General features: G+C 50.6%; 1 protein-coding gene and 1 long non-coding RNA gene across 2 annotated transcripts in view; one reads left to right on the forward strand and one right to left on the reverse strand.

Annotated features, from left to right (window-relative positions):
- LOC102507940 (F-actin-monooxygenase MICAL2) overlaps positions 1–11,904 on the reverse strand; it is a 213,580-nt gene extending 201,676 nt beyond the window's left edge. Inside the window, 1 exon segment of the mRNA XM_032488994.1 lies at positions 11,730–11,904. The gene's annotated coding sequence lies outside the window, so the exon portion shown is untranslated.
- LOC116666440 overlaps positions 10,910–14,245 on the forward strand; it is a 29,968-nt gene continuing 26,632 nt past the window's right edge. The window contains exon 1 of the long non-coding RNA XR_004323289.1: positions 10,910–11,135. This is a non-coding gene — a long non-coding RNA (uncharacterized LOC116666440). The remainder of the gene's footprint in view (positions 11,136–14,245) is intronic.

Below are 14,245 nucleotides of genomic sequence, written 5' to 3' on the forward strand. Positions count from 1 at the left end.
TCTCTCTAGGACAGAATGCAGCTGCGGCATAGTTGTCGTTGCCTCCTTGCCACTGTCATATGGAAATTTGACTCTTATTCCTGGTGACATATCTGAACAACTGCAAGCCTCAACATTTCAGGAGCCAGACATTTAAGGACCATTTAAGGAAGAAATGTGAGTCCTGGAAAAAAAATTCCAAAGACAATAGAGATTAAGAAATACATCACCACTTTACCAGAATTTAATATGTCTCACACACACACACACACAAAACCCTCAAACATACTGATGACTCTGAGTCAAAAAGTGACTTGGAAGAGTTGGATTCTTAAAATGAAGAAGTTTTAGGAATGCTGTAACTAACTTATGTACTTTTTATGTACATGAAAGAGTGATATGGAAGAAAAACTTATGTCTGGAGTCTAAGAGAATTCTTCCAGTAAATATAAACATTTTAAGTAATAACAAAGCGTTGTTCCACAGCTTAATCGGAGGCACTTTTTCTTTCTTGAAGGTTCATAAAATAATGGTATATCTTACAATCGATGGTATCATAGATTTGATTTGAAAAACAACAAGAGCTGTCACATAGAAGAAAGACTAGGCTCTCTTTATCTACGGCTTCAAGGAGGAGGAACTGGGACCAAATGCCAGGAGCTATAGGGAGCCAGCAGGGAGGTCACAGGACGAGCCATCCAAAGATGGAATGGGCCACCTCCAATATGAAGCCATGGCTGGACCACCGCGGGGAAATCAAGCACCCACAGAGCAGCCCTGCAGTCCCGAGGCCTGGTTAAGGAAACCTCCCCACAAGGAGAAAGGAGGCCCAGCTCTCGTTACCCACCTCTGTGCTCAGATTGACTTATTCTCTTAAAAAGTCACTGCTTCAGAGTAAAAGTCATTTGGGGAACAGAACCGAATGGGAGGCTTGAGGCAAAGAGGAACCCGGCCTGCAGCTGTACTCTCCGACTCCTGAGGGCCAGTGCAGGAATGGGAACAGAAGGGGAGGCCACCTTCATGCCTGCTATCTGCCAGGAACGTGACAGGAGCGCTCCGCACACTGCCCTGTTTAATCCTCACAGCTGCCCTGTGAGACAAGTGCTGTCACCCCACCTTAGAGGAGAAACCTGAGTCTCAGAGAAAGTCAGAGGCTCACCCAAGGTGTTACAATCACTCTGAAAACCGTGGCCAGTCGGTGATGACACACTTCAAATAGAGGGACCTCCAGAAGTCTCGTTGGCAGAATGAAGGAAGGAGCGCTCAACTGAGCCATCAATCAGTGGACCAACTTGGACTTATATTGGTAGCACGGATGCTAGGAGAATAATAAAGACGAACACTGCTTCGGTGTCCCACCACCGCCCCCCCATCAATGGCTCACACACACACTAAACCTACGCCATTTGCTCCTTGCAGAAGCAGTTTATCCCATCACATAAAGCATGGATGTTTCTGAGACATCTATGGCAGAGAACAGGTGCCCATGGCTCTGCTCAAATGTCAAAGCCGTAAGCACACCAGGCAGCCGTGCCTCCCACCTGCCAGGTTAACACTGGAGCAGGCAGAAACTGAGTTCAGCTTTCATCCCCTCCCAGAACCAGGATGTCCGGAGGGCCGAGGAAAGGCTGGGGAGTCAGCCAGCACCGCCCCACCCTCTCCATGCGTTCCCACTGCCAGGAGACATCAAGTCCAGCCCAGGCCAGCAAGCACACCCAGGCTTCCTCCTCCACCAGCAAGGTTGATGCAAAGTGGACCCCAGAAACCCAGGATAGCACCCACCTGAAGGGGATACTCAGGTGCTTACAAGACCACAAAAGGGGGAGAATCAGTCATTCCCAATGAGGGCCCACAACACTCTGTGAACAGGTGATGCCTGCAAAACCAGTGTTAATGAAGGAGGAGTCACTGGAGTCCCTGACCCACCCCAGCTTTGCTGCCTCCTCCACGTGCAGGCAGGTAACCCCTGCTCCTGGTCCATGGGTACCCAACCTCAGGGGCCCCGCACCCATGGCTCTCCCATTCACTCCCCTCAGATTGACCTTGAGGGAGGGGAATGGCCTGCCTATAGTGAGCTGGTAAAAAGTGGGGGCAGTTACCGTTTTCTTCAGAGAATAGAGCCAAAGCACAAGACAGGCACACTTGGTGCCAGAGGAAGTGACAAATGTCCCATATTCTAAGACCCTAACTGAGGGGTTCCAAAATGGGTGGCTCTCCCAATAAACTGGAAGACAGGGGCTGCCCACGCTGACTCCCTTCACATGGAAGATGGTGGGGCAAAAACAGACAGGTCTTATTTGGGCCTGGCCTTAACTGCCCCCCACAACCCCTCCCCTATTCCTACCAGCCACAGCACTTGTTGGTCCAGACAAATAGCTACTGTCTGGTCAGTGTACCCGCCCAATGCATGGAGGGCAGTACAGGCCTCCTAACAGGTCCCCCACAAGATTATCCAGCAAGCTGATCTGCCAGAAGGAGAGTTCTGATCACCCCTCTCCAATGGCTTCCCACTGCCTGTGGGGATAGGGCCATACCCCCTGGTCCACCCCCAGCACTCAGCACTCAGGGCTGGCCTAATTCCAGCCTCGGCTACCAGTTTCCCTAGGCAGCCCCTATGTTTCTACCATGTGACACCCCAAACGTACCCTCATTTTTCTATATATCTTTGTGGAAAATATGTGGAAACTCTACCTGTCTCTGCCTATGGAAATCCTTCTACCTTCTCAATGACTAAGTGCCATCTCCTCCAGGAAGTCTCCCTTGATTCCCTCACACTTTGCAACTGTCTAAAGCACATTCCAAACTCTTATCCACAGTGGGCATCAATGAATGGGCATCAGTGAGTTTGGGCATCAGTGAGTTTGTCTAAGGCACCTCCCTCCACATGTCAGATGAAGGCGATGAAGGCTCTGCTCCTGTCATTCAGCACCGTACGCCTGGCATGGCCGCTGTGCCTTGTGGGCTAAGGAGCCTAGGTCATGGCACTCCACGCCGGCCCTGACAGCACCCTATTTACAGTCCTTTCTGGTTCCCTCCTCCACCTATTTCCAGCTGACTCATCCCCCATTCTCTCAAGGTTCAGCTCTCAGCTGACAGCTAACAGGAGACAAACTAATCCACATGGTGTCCTTCCTGGTTAAAGTCTACATTGTTAACAAAGGCCCTCTGGAGACAAGGGCTGAAAATAAAGGTGGGAATTTTAGGCCCCAGGGCTCTGGAGGAGGTATTTTTGATCAGGAAAGCTCTTGCACCCCAAGCCATTGTGCTAGCCCACGCTACAGAAGTATACATTCTTAAATTCAAAGCAGGGGAGAGCTGCTAAAAAGGGAGGTGTGGCTCAGTGCTTCAGAAGGGAAGGCCACCTGCAAGTAAGGCTGCCCAAGACTCCTCACTGGCTCACAGCCTGGCAGAAATGGTGGAGGGAGAACAGACTTGACTCTGACCTGGCTAGGCAATACTGGGTCAGGAATCACACCTCCCTGGCCTCTGTTCAGTATCAAGAAGCTACTGAGCCTCAGTTTAAACAAGGTGGCAAGAGTAAGAACTAGATGATCCCAGAGGAGCCTTCCAATCTGACATCCCAAGTTCTGTGACTCACGGCCTCCACTTTTTCCCCCATCCCAGGAGATCAGTATCATTTGAAACTACCCTGCTTCCACTCCCTCCTCACCTTGAGCCCCACCTGAGTCAAAGGGTTAAAGCCAAGGGTTAATTCCAAAGATCTCCCAGCCAATCAGCAGGAAGCATGCAGGGGACAGGCCTCTCCCAGTGCAGCTGGATGGGAGGGGCAGAAGTAGGGGGAGATGTTGGTTTCTATGGACACAGAAATGCTACTCTCACTCCATTTGTGCCAGCCTGGGAAAAACAGTCAGCTGATTGCCTTCGCTTCCCTGACCTACCTTTTTCAGAGATTACAACTGCCTGCCAAATTTAAGTGCTGTCCTAAAATCAGGACATATAAGGTCTCTCAGCCTGGATCTGAAGGGTTTCAAAATGGGTAGAGAGTGAGCGCAATGCAGAATGAAACTTGGAGGCAATCTAGGCCGTGGAGTGCCACACTGCCAATTAAAGATCTTTAAAAATAGCCTCTCTCCTCTCTCACACTGAAGATTAAGATGAAGTTTCAGAAATAAACAGACATCTGCTAGAGCTTCTGAAGAGATTATAGCCAAAACACCCCAGGGAGCAGCCACGAACAGCTAAGAGCTCTCTCCAGGCGCCCACAGCATCCTGTTCATCAATGGTAGGGGAGAAGTTAGGGGACAGAGGGACAGAGAGGGAGGTGGTGTTCAGAGGCTGGGGAGGATGCAGCAGGAAGAGGTGCAGGGGGAGAGCTCAACTTGGCAGTAAATGGAGAACTGCCTGCCTTCTGCAGAGAAATGAAAGCTCAGGGATCCACCAAGAAAATTTCCAGGAAGTCATCCAGAGGATTCCATGCCAGTGTCATTCATTCTGAAAATGGGTCACTCCTTAAAAATGGAAAAAAACTGACATTTTTGAGTGCCTACCTAAGTAGGGCACTTCACAAATATTTTCATTTCATCTCTACATCAATTCCTTGGGATCGGTGTGGTTACCTTCTTTTTACAGACTAAAATACTAGGGTTCATTGACTGGCCCAGGGCCACATGGCTAGGATTTGAACCCAGGTCTGTCTTAGCACATTTGCTAGTCTTTGCCTATGTCACCTGCACCCAGAACATGACCCTTAGGTTTACTCTCAGTGCCCAGACTCTCGACACCCGCAAATTTTAATACAAGGAGATTCCGAAAGGGGAGAGGTAGAAAGCACATGGAGGGGAACAGTTAACCTGTGGCTAATTCAGGTAGCTGCTAAGTCTCAGCAGCCCTGTGGGTCCTGTCACTTCCCATCCTGGTGGCTTCCCAGCAGGCCCAGAGAGAAACAAAGTGGGAAAATAAGCACAAACACATGCCTAGACTCTGTCTGGAAGGAACCACAGGAGAGCAGGGACAGCAGATGCCACAGAGGAAGAGAACCAAGGACTAGAGGATGGAAAGAAGAGTCTTGCTTTTCATTGAATTCCCTTTGTACTGAGTAAATAGGTTACCATGCACCCACATATGTTGGGGGGGTGGTGAGCACCATCCTCTGTGTGTGTGTGGTGGTGGGGGGAGGTGAGTACCATGCATCTTTGCATGTGTGTGTATGTGAGAGTGAAGATCATCAACTATGTGTATGTGTGTGTGTGTGTGTGTATATGGAGGGGTGAGTACTATCATCTGTGCATGTGGGGGAGGGTTGGGGGGGGCCATTTTTAAGAGGATCCAAGATGTGTCCAAGGTAACAGATGCAGCCAAGCTGGAGACAGCAACCTGGACCAAGCAGGAAGCCCTGGGTCCCCTGGTGGCAGCAAGCCTGGACTCTAGAAGGCCAAGTCATCATCCAGAGGCTCCTCCTTCCTTCAGAACAGCAATGTGCTGCAACCCCAGGCAGTTGGCTGAGCAGCTCTCCTAGCACGAACCCAGTGGTCACCAAGGCCCTAACCAGTTGCACAATCCCCAGAGGACATTCCCTGAGGAAAGAGACCGAACACTCTTCTTAAGGGTGTCCAAGTCCCCTGTTGATTCCTCTATTCTGTCCCTTTCTTCAGCTATCAAATTTCTCACCCCTCCAAGCAGGGAGCTCCTGACTGTTATCACCTTTGTATCAAGTTGTGCAAAAGCCCAGCTGTCCTGACATGGGGAGCCATCAGTGCCCTGATTTTATGGCAGCCATGAACTCCACATGCCATACCTCGACCCCCCCCGGGCCCCCAGGATGAACAGCTGTCCAGCAGTGGGGTCAGCAGTGCTGCCAGGCCCCCAGCAGACCCTGAGCTTACCCTGTTCCAGGGAGCAGCTCTCCTTAGTGACCAAAAGGTCCAAGTGACTTTCTTCCCAGGCACTTCTTCATCCTCCCCTACACCTCATTCTTCTGGCCTCTGGCACAGGTTAAACCCTGAGATCCTGCAAATCTTTACCAGACACTGTCAGTAGTCAGATCAGTAGCAAGGCCAGCCATTCAGAATCACCAGAGCCAAGAAGTAGTTTCCGCATCTTAACACATTGATATTATGGTGCAGGACAAGATGTTCTTAGGCTGCCACTCCAGTCTCTGGCTGGGCTTCTGGACTGGGTGTGTCAAAAGCTGGGGCCTGCAAACATCCCATAAACCTGCTGATGCGGCAGCTAAGGGACCAGTGGCCACCACCCGACTCCATGCCATCCTGTCTTGTTGCCAGCAGAAAGGACATCGGCAGTAGACATCCTCCATGGCCCAAGAATGGGAAAAACCTGAGCCCCAAAGCAGGAGGAAACAAGTCCCTGCTCTCAGGCCTGCCTTGACCTCTGTATTCCCCAAAGAGAAAGCTGACCAAGCCTTGGAAGGAATACAAGAGCTGCAAGGTATCTGGACACCACTGGGAGGAGGTGGGGTATGGGTGGCGAGGGGCAGGGAGATGACCCTGACCCTCAGGGGAGAGAAACACCAGTTCAAGTACAGAACACACTAAAAAACCCAACCCTAAGAGCCGGCACCATCCACACACATAACTCCCTGCCAGCCACTGGGAGAAGACAGATTTTCCTGAGACAAACTGCAGTAGTATTTAGATGCATGACCGGGTACAGAGCAATTGCATTTAAGAAACAATACCATACCTGGTATTCACAAACCGCCCTTCATCTGGGACACACAGATGGACACTTCCTTAACAGCTGAGAAGGGAAGCATCTCAAAAGTCAGACTCCACTGTGACCCAACCCTGCAATGGCAGTTGATTTGTGACCAGAGGGCCCACGTCCCCATCACCCCTACCAACTCTGAGTTTCTGAGACCAGACAATTAGGGCTTGAGAGAGGAGGAGCCTTAACAGCACCAACCAGCCAGACTTCCTAACTCTGGGAAGATGTAGGGAGGAAAACAGAAAATGGTGGAGGGAGGAGCCAGGGCCCCGCAAAGTGAGGTGAGTGGGGTGTTTGGACATCAGACACTTTCCCAAGAGGACAAGACAGGCCATCGGGGCCGGAAGATTTGCCCTGCCTGCTTTTTCTTAACACACTATGTTGTTCTGTCTTCCTCTGATAACTCAACCTCCTGGAATGAAAAAGTCAAAATCAAGAGCCTAACATTAGAGCAATTTCATTCTGGGGAAACCAAAATGAAATTCTCAGGAAGGAAAGGGAGGTGACAGAATGGGAGAAGGGGTGAGGTCACATGGGCTTCATAGCCTCCCATCTCCTAAGCCCAGCTTTCTTTGCTTTCTTTTAAAACATCCAGGTATGTTCCTTAAAAGAATGTCATAAAACAAATAAAGCAAATATCAAAATCCCAGTGGCTCTGGGACCTAGACACACATAATGCTGTACCAAATGCATGTATAATTTTGTCTACCCATCCGATTTGGTTGAAGTTCTCTTTTTTTTAAAGAAAAAAAAAATCCCAAATATCTGGATTTTCCATTAGAAAAATAAAATATTTTTATTATAAAAATTTTAGAAAAATACTGAGAAATAAAAGATAAAAGGGAAAAATTAACTCTGTCCCTGCCATGCAGAGAGAAAGACATTTTCTTATATTTATGCCTAGTGGAAAAGACTGTTTATGTTTAAGAAGGAGGAGGAGGAAAAGAAAAAACCCTCCTCATCTGGGGGCTCTTTGCAGAGAAGGATCTTTGCTGGGTGGGTCAGAAGGCAGCTATCAGAGTAACCAGCACCTTAGGGAGATCTGACAAGGAATCCAGGTGTGAAGCACCTTATCCAGGGAAGTGAACACAACTGTCTCGTCCCTTCTGAGCCTCTGGTCTCCTTCATTAGGATGCCCACAAAGGTGCCAATGGTGATACTATCTCTTCACCATAAATTCAGCAGACACCAAAAGGTCATCAGTGTTTGTTCTCTGTCACAATCTATCAGTTGCACACAAATAATGATTTGAGAAAAAGCCCACATCTCACTAGGTGTGGAGCCAGTTAGAGAAGGCTCCTGAAGGCACAAGGCAAGAATCTTGCAGTGCCCAGAGAGAGGTGGGCAGCATCCTCTGGGCAGCCCAACGCCAAGTGTCTAGCTCCTAATGTGGTAATTCCTGCAGCTGAATAAATTGGGATTCAGAGCTAGGGCAGAAATGACCTCACTCCCTGTCAGCCCCACATGTGATCTGGGGAGGCCAGCTGCTGATCAGGGCTCCACGGCGGCGGCTGCCTGGGCTCCCCACCGCAAACCAGAGCGCCAGGGAGCACAGCAAATAGTTCTCCTATTATTTCAGGATGTTTACAGGCTGACGCTCGCTGAGGAAACATCCACACGTGAGCAAGTCTTCTTTTTTTAAAACCTCTTATCTAAACACAGGCACGAGCAGTCACACAAACCCACGACAGGGTCCATTCATTCAAAATGCATTTCCTGAGTGGCTACACCACCATTGGACAGGCGCTCACCGCTCACCGGGCTTCCGCCCTGTCCCAGACATGGCACTGGTGATCCCACAGAGCACAGAAGCGGACTCCAGCATCAAAGTGTTCGCTGTCCAGTGTGGGGCTCAAAACAGAGGGTAACAGCAGTTTAAAAGCAGGAGTGGGGAGGAGGGGGGTGCCCCAGATTAAAGTAGGCATAAGAGGACTAACAACCAAATGCAGCATACAGACTTTGAATCCTGATTTGAACAAACCAACAATGGTCACTTCTGAGACAATCAAGGAAATACGAAAATGTAGAGCTGAGAGCCAAGAATTACTGTTAATTCTGTTACATGCAATAATGGCAATGTGGCCATGAAAGAATGTTCTTTTTAAAACAGAAATATGCTGGATGATACAGGGGCAAAATGACATGCTATCAGAGATTTGCTTTAAAACACTTCAGGAATTGAAAATAGAAGGGAAGAAAAGAGAGAAAAAGAGAGAGAGAGATGACGCCTGCCTGGCATGATCTTGGTTCTTGAAGCTAGATAATGAGTATTTGGGGCTCATTATATTATTCTATGTTTGTGTTTGAAAATGTTCATGACATTTTAAAACAGAGGACTGCCATACATCATGGCAGATAACCTAATGGAGACTAGTATAAAAAGCAAAGGAGATAAATTTCACAAATAATTATAAAGTAAGGTGGGGAAATGTCAGCACAGGGGGGCAGGATGGGGGGCTGCACACAGCAGGGGACTGCACACACCAACCCTCCAGAGTTCGGAAGATGGCCATATGGTTTTTCCTGCTTTCCTTAGTGTTTAATTCACCACACAGACCTCACTCTTGCAGTCTGAGGCCAGAATCCTAGTTTGGTCACCCACTAGCTGTGTGATGGGGGGTAAATTTTAATCTTTCCAAGCTTCAGTTTCCTCATCAGTAAAATGGGAATAACCCCATCTATTTCTTCAGAGGGCTAATATGGAAATCAAGTGATATACAGAATGAAAAGTCCCAGGATGATGAAGTGTTCCCTTTACTGGCTCTCTAAACAACAGAGATCCTCTCACCCTGGGAAGGCCTTAAAAAATTGGCAATGTTCAGCCCAAACAAATCTGGCACCCATACCCAACCCTTCCCTGGAGAGTTAAGGCTCTCCCCTAAGAAGGCAGGACCTCTACCCTCCCGTAGCAGGGAGTGAAAGGGGCAGTCCCATAACTGGGAGGCACACCAGATGGAGGTGTAGACATAGGCGGAGGGAATAGACACACATCCCAGTCTTAGGCAGACAGGGATTACTGAGGTGTCCCTTTTCTTCTTGAAGCTCCTGGGACTAAGCCTCCAATGAGCAAGCTACAACCAGCCTTAGTCTTTACACTGATTTATACTAAAATGTAACTGGTCTGTATTAGGCCAATCATGATTTTCTTTTAGAAGAGAAGGATGAGGGGAAAGACAGAGCCCTGGGCCTGAAGGAGGAAGAAAGCAGTGATTTCCTTTTTCATAAATGTACTCTCAAACTACGGATTTCAGTCACCTTAAAACCATAACTAGTATACCTCAATACCTGCCCTCCCCTCAAAAAACAAAACTAGAACCAGTCCTAAGGTAGGTTATTTCAGCTAACAGTCCTCCTAGACCATGGAGAACCCAACTCTCAGAGGTAGGATCGAGTCTATGGCAGAGGCAGGCTTCCCCCTCAAATAGCACTGAAACACCAACAGTCAATCACTCATCACAACATGGCCAACACCTGCCATCACCCTTGATGGAGGACAAGGTGGGCAAGGGGTCTGCAGGTTGAACTACTTGGGTTAATCTGGGTCTGTTCAAGTGCTTTGCTCAAGAAGCATCCCCATAATCTTTGGATAGAAACTTTTCAGAGGCCAGGAGCCTCCACTGGGCACACTGTGGGGCGATGAGCCTGCAACATAGCACACCACTTTCCACAGCCATGGGGCAGCAGGAGAATATAGGGCTTAGCTCTGGCAGAGACTGGTTCAAATCCTGGCTCAGCCACTTTCTATGTGACCCTGGGCACTTACCCCACCTAAGTGTGTTTCCCCATCTCTAAAATGAAGAGGACAAAACAAAGTTTGTGGAGAGTTACCGTGATATTGGCTGCAAAAGTGCCTCTGGGTAGGACCTATCCCTCAGTAGACACTTAAATCTGTCTTCTCTGCCAGAAAGCGAGTTCTTACTGCAATAAGAACCTCCACAACATCGGGTGGGGCTGCCCGGGGTACGTGAGGCCCACTTGGGTCCACTTCCCCTGGGAAGGGGACAGGAATAGAGCTGGCCCTCGGGCCCAGGTGCCAGGGCACCCAGGCAGGCAAACATCTGAGGGCCAACAGGCTGCTGGCTTTTTTCCCACAAAGCCTGCCCAGAAGGGGGCTGGTTAGTGACTTCACCCTTCACTGAAACCACTGCCAACTGTATTGTGCAGGCAAGACTGACAGCATAAGGTTCCAGCAGGGCCTTACGCACCTCCAAATAAAAGCTCTTTGGGCTTTAAGAACCCAGGCTTTAGAAAAAACAATGTAGAAGGAGACACACGTTTACTCTGGTTTCAACACTCCTCCTCCCCATCCAGCAAAGGCTGTTCCCAGCACTGTGGAGTGGCTGCCCTACGATATAGTTAACCCCACCTGCCCCTGGCCTGGAAGCCAAGTCAGAGGCACTTCTACCCGGGCCAGTCGGCAACCACACGGCAGGAGCCTCGGACACCCCGGCAGGGATGCTCCAGAGCTTGGGGTGAGTGCGGGCTGCTAGGGGCGGGAGGCTCAGAAAGGACAGAGCCTTGGGCCCTTGAGCCACCGCCACTGCCCCAGACCCAGTCCCAGCCCGCAGGCGGCCAGGCCACCGACATTTGGCCCAACTTAACTTCCTGTTGTTAAAGAGGCAGGGGAACCGGGCGGGGGTGGGGGTTGGGGGTTAGCGAAAAGCCGGGAAAGAACGTGACCCGCGCGGAGCCCAAATCGTGAGAAGGTAAGTTTGGGGATGATCTTCTGCCCTGGTTGGCAGGCGGTACTGCTGGCGCGTCGCGCCCACTCCGTGTGGATGTTTGGGTATTTTCTAGGTTTAGAATTGTGTGTTGGGAGGCAGAGTAAGAGATACTTCAAGGTACCGCGTTCTAATCGATTCAGAGCCCTATCTGAGCAGCCCCGGCTTCCCTAGGCAGCGCCACCTGCTCGCTGGGCGCCCCGCGGGCTGGTTCTCAGGCAGGAGATGCTGCGGCCGCACCTGACCGTCTCAGGCGCCGGCCAGGGCGCAGAATCCAGGCTCGGCTGCCACAATCCCCGCCCGCCCTCCCCGGAGTCCCTCTCTCCCCTACCCACCCCGCCTTACCGAGAGCCGCGCCAGCCGAGCCTCGGGTCAGCTCCTGCCTTCGCCACGGGCCGCGGGCGCAGCGGTCGCCACCCGGAGACCGCCTGCGTACCTGAGAGCGAGCTAGGCGGCCCCGCGCAGGCTTAGCCGGGCGAGCGCCTGCAGTTCTGCGCCGCGCGGCCAACAGGACGGGGATCCGCCCCCTTCGGCGGCGAGGCCAATGACAGGGCAGCCGGGGGCGCAGCCCCGCCCACGGCCCGAGGCCCGTGGCCAATGGCAGCGCGGCACGGAGCCCACCCCCGCTCCCCTCACGCCCCGCCTCTGTGAGGCCAGCTGTCACCGCGGCTGCTGTGGGCGCACGTGGGCTGTAGCCTGGCCCGAGGGTAGGGAGCAGCCGGGCGCTCCCACCCAGACCAGTGCAGGTCTGAGACCAGCAGAGGGCCGATGGGGGCGGGCGTGGTGCTGCTGCTATGTGAAAACCCCGGTGCAGGTATCCAAATATCAAGGGAGAGCAGAGGGATGGGCCTCCTACTCCTTGGCCTAGGCAGCTGGAAAGCAAGCCTCGGGGTCGCCTTTTGGACTTAGGGGAGCAGCATATCACCTTCAGTGGACCTCCCTCTTGCTTTGCTCCTTGACCACCCTTGGCTTCAGATTGCCCCTGCTAGCTGATAAGGCCCTTCTCCTTACTTGGACTGGTGGGAAGAGGGGCGGCGGTGCAGGTCACCTGTTACTTAACTCAAATCACCGAAGTACTCTTTTCTTGGCTACCTTAATCTCTTCTCTGTGCACCCTTACCCGTTGTGCACCGCTCCAGGGAGCACCATTCATAGAAAACACAGCGTGAACAGTGTGAGGGGTATGAAGCAGCTTTGTTAACTGCAAATACTGTAAACACCTTGGGCAAACTTCCCTGGCAGCAGTGACCATGAAACAAGGATCCTATGGGCAGGAGCCACGTCTTACTTACCTCTGGGGCCCAGGGGCCTATCATGGGCTTGGCCCAATATAAATGTTCTTGAAACAGAGCTGACCCAGGGGGAGGAGAACAGGCAGGCTCAGGCAGTGAGAAAACAGTATTGTAGCTCAGGCTGCTGGAATTTCCACAGAACCAGACTACCCTCTGGAGAGACTAAGTTCCCTTGTCAGGCAAGTACAAACAGAGCAGTTTGCCCCTATCATGGGCTTATTTTTTCCATACTCCTTACCATGTGATCCTATTTGAGGCCCTTTGGGTTTTCCCAGGGATTGTCCTACTTGGTTAGCATCTTCAGCATCTTCAGAGTTCAGTCAACTTCCTGCAGATGAACTTTCAGCAAAAGCTGTCCCTGCTCAGTTTGCAACACTCAGTTGGCATTGATTCTCAGAGGGGCAGCTCTCCACTCTGATGGAACTCTACCTGTGATGCCAGTTGGTGGGGTGTCTTCTAGGTACATTACCTCATTTAATTCTGACAATGGCTCTGTAAGGTATGCATTTTTATTGTCATCCCTGTTTACAGATGTGGAAACTAAGGCTCAGAGAGGTAAAGTAACTTGTCAAGGTCACATGGCTAATAAGTTTCAGAGCCTAGATTTGATTCTGGGTTCCAGAATCTGCATGCCTCACCACTGTGCACTGGGGCCTCTGCAGCTCTGCTCATACCTCTAGAATACCTCACAAGCCAGGTGTATGCCTGAAGGAACTGCTCTGGGGCCTGATCCATCCCAGTCCATCCGAACCTTCTGTTGAGCTCAGGCCTGGGCACAGTCAGGGACAGGAGATGAGACCAGCATGGTCTTGCCTTATTTATAGAGTGACATATAGGAAACAGCATTACCTCTGCCCCCAGCCCAAGTTCTCACTGGACACAGGCCTCTTGCCTCTGGCCTGGGCCTGAGACACCCATGCTAGGGATGGAGGTAGAGACAGAGCCTCATTCATTTCACAGATGCTACTGTGAGCTGGATGTGGTACTTGAATTCATGTAACTTGTTATTCAGCTGATAAATAATCAGAAGTACACAGTGCCACTGGGAGCTGTATTCTTTATCACCTTCATTTTTTATAATTACCATCACCTATCTACAGCACATGTTCTCCAAATTAAACAAATTTAACACTACTTCAGGAACACTGTGGGCCCACCAAGTTCTACAGAGATAGCACTACTCAGCATAGAAATTCTAGCAACTCAAAAACTAAAACTTATCAGTGTGTTCCTAGGACCTCTGCCTCCTCTCCCTAACACTACTCCCAAGTAAGAAATACCCCTGCTAGATGGGTCTGAGGGCTGATGAGTGAGCTTTTCCTTGGATGGAGGGCAAGCTGAGAGCTGGTGGAGGCTGACTGCAGGAAGGGAGATAAACGCTGAGAACTCTTGAACCAGTGGTCTCAGCACTTTGCCACCACATACAAGTCACCCTTGCTGGCCATCTCCCTGGGAGGTGGAAAGGAATGAGGACAGAAGATCACAACTGCCACTGCCCTGGACAAAGTAGTAACCATCAGATATCCTGCTGAACTCTGGCTGTGTCTGTGGGTTTATACAACTAAGACCT

The sequence above is a fragment of the Camelus ferus genome, chromosome 10 (assembly GCF_009834535.1).
Source record: "Camelus ferus isolate YT-003-E chromosome 10, BCGSAC_Cfer_1.0, whole genome shotgun sequence".
Classification (NCBI taxonomy): Eukaryota; Metazoa; Chordata; class Mammalia; order Artiodactyla; family Camelidae; genus Camelus; species Camelus ferus.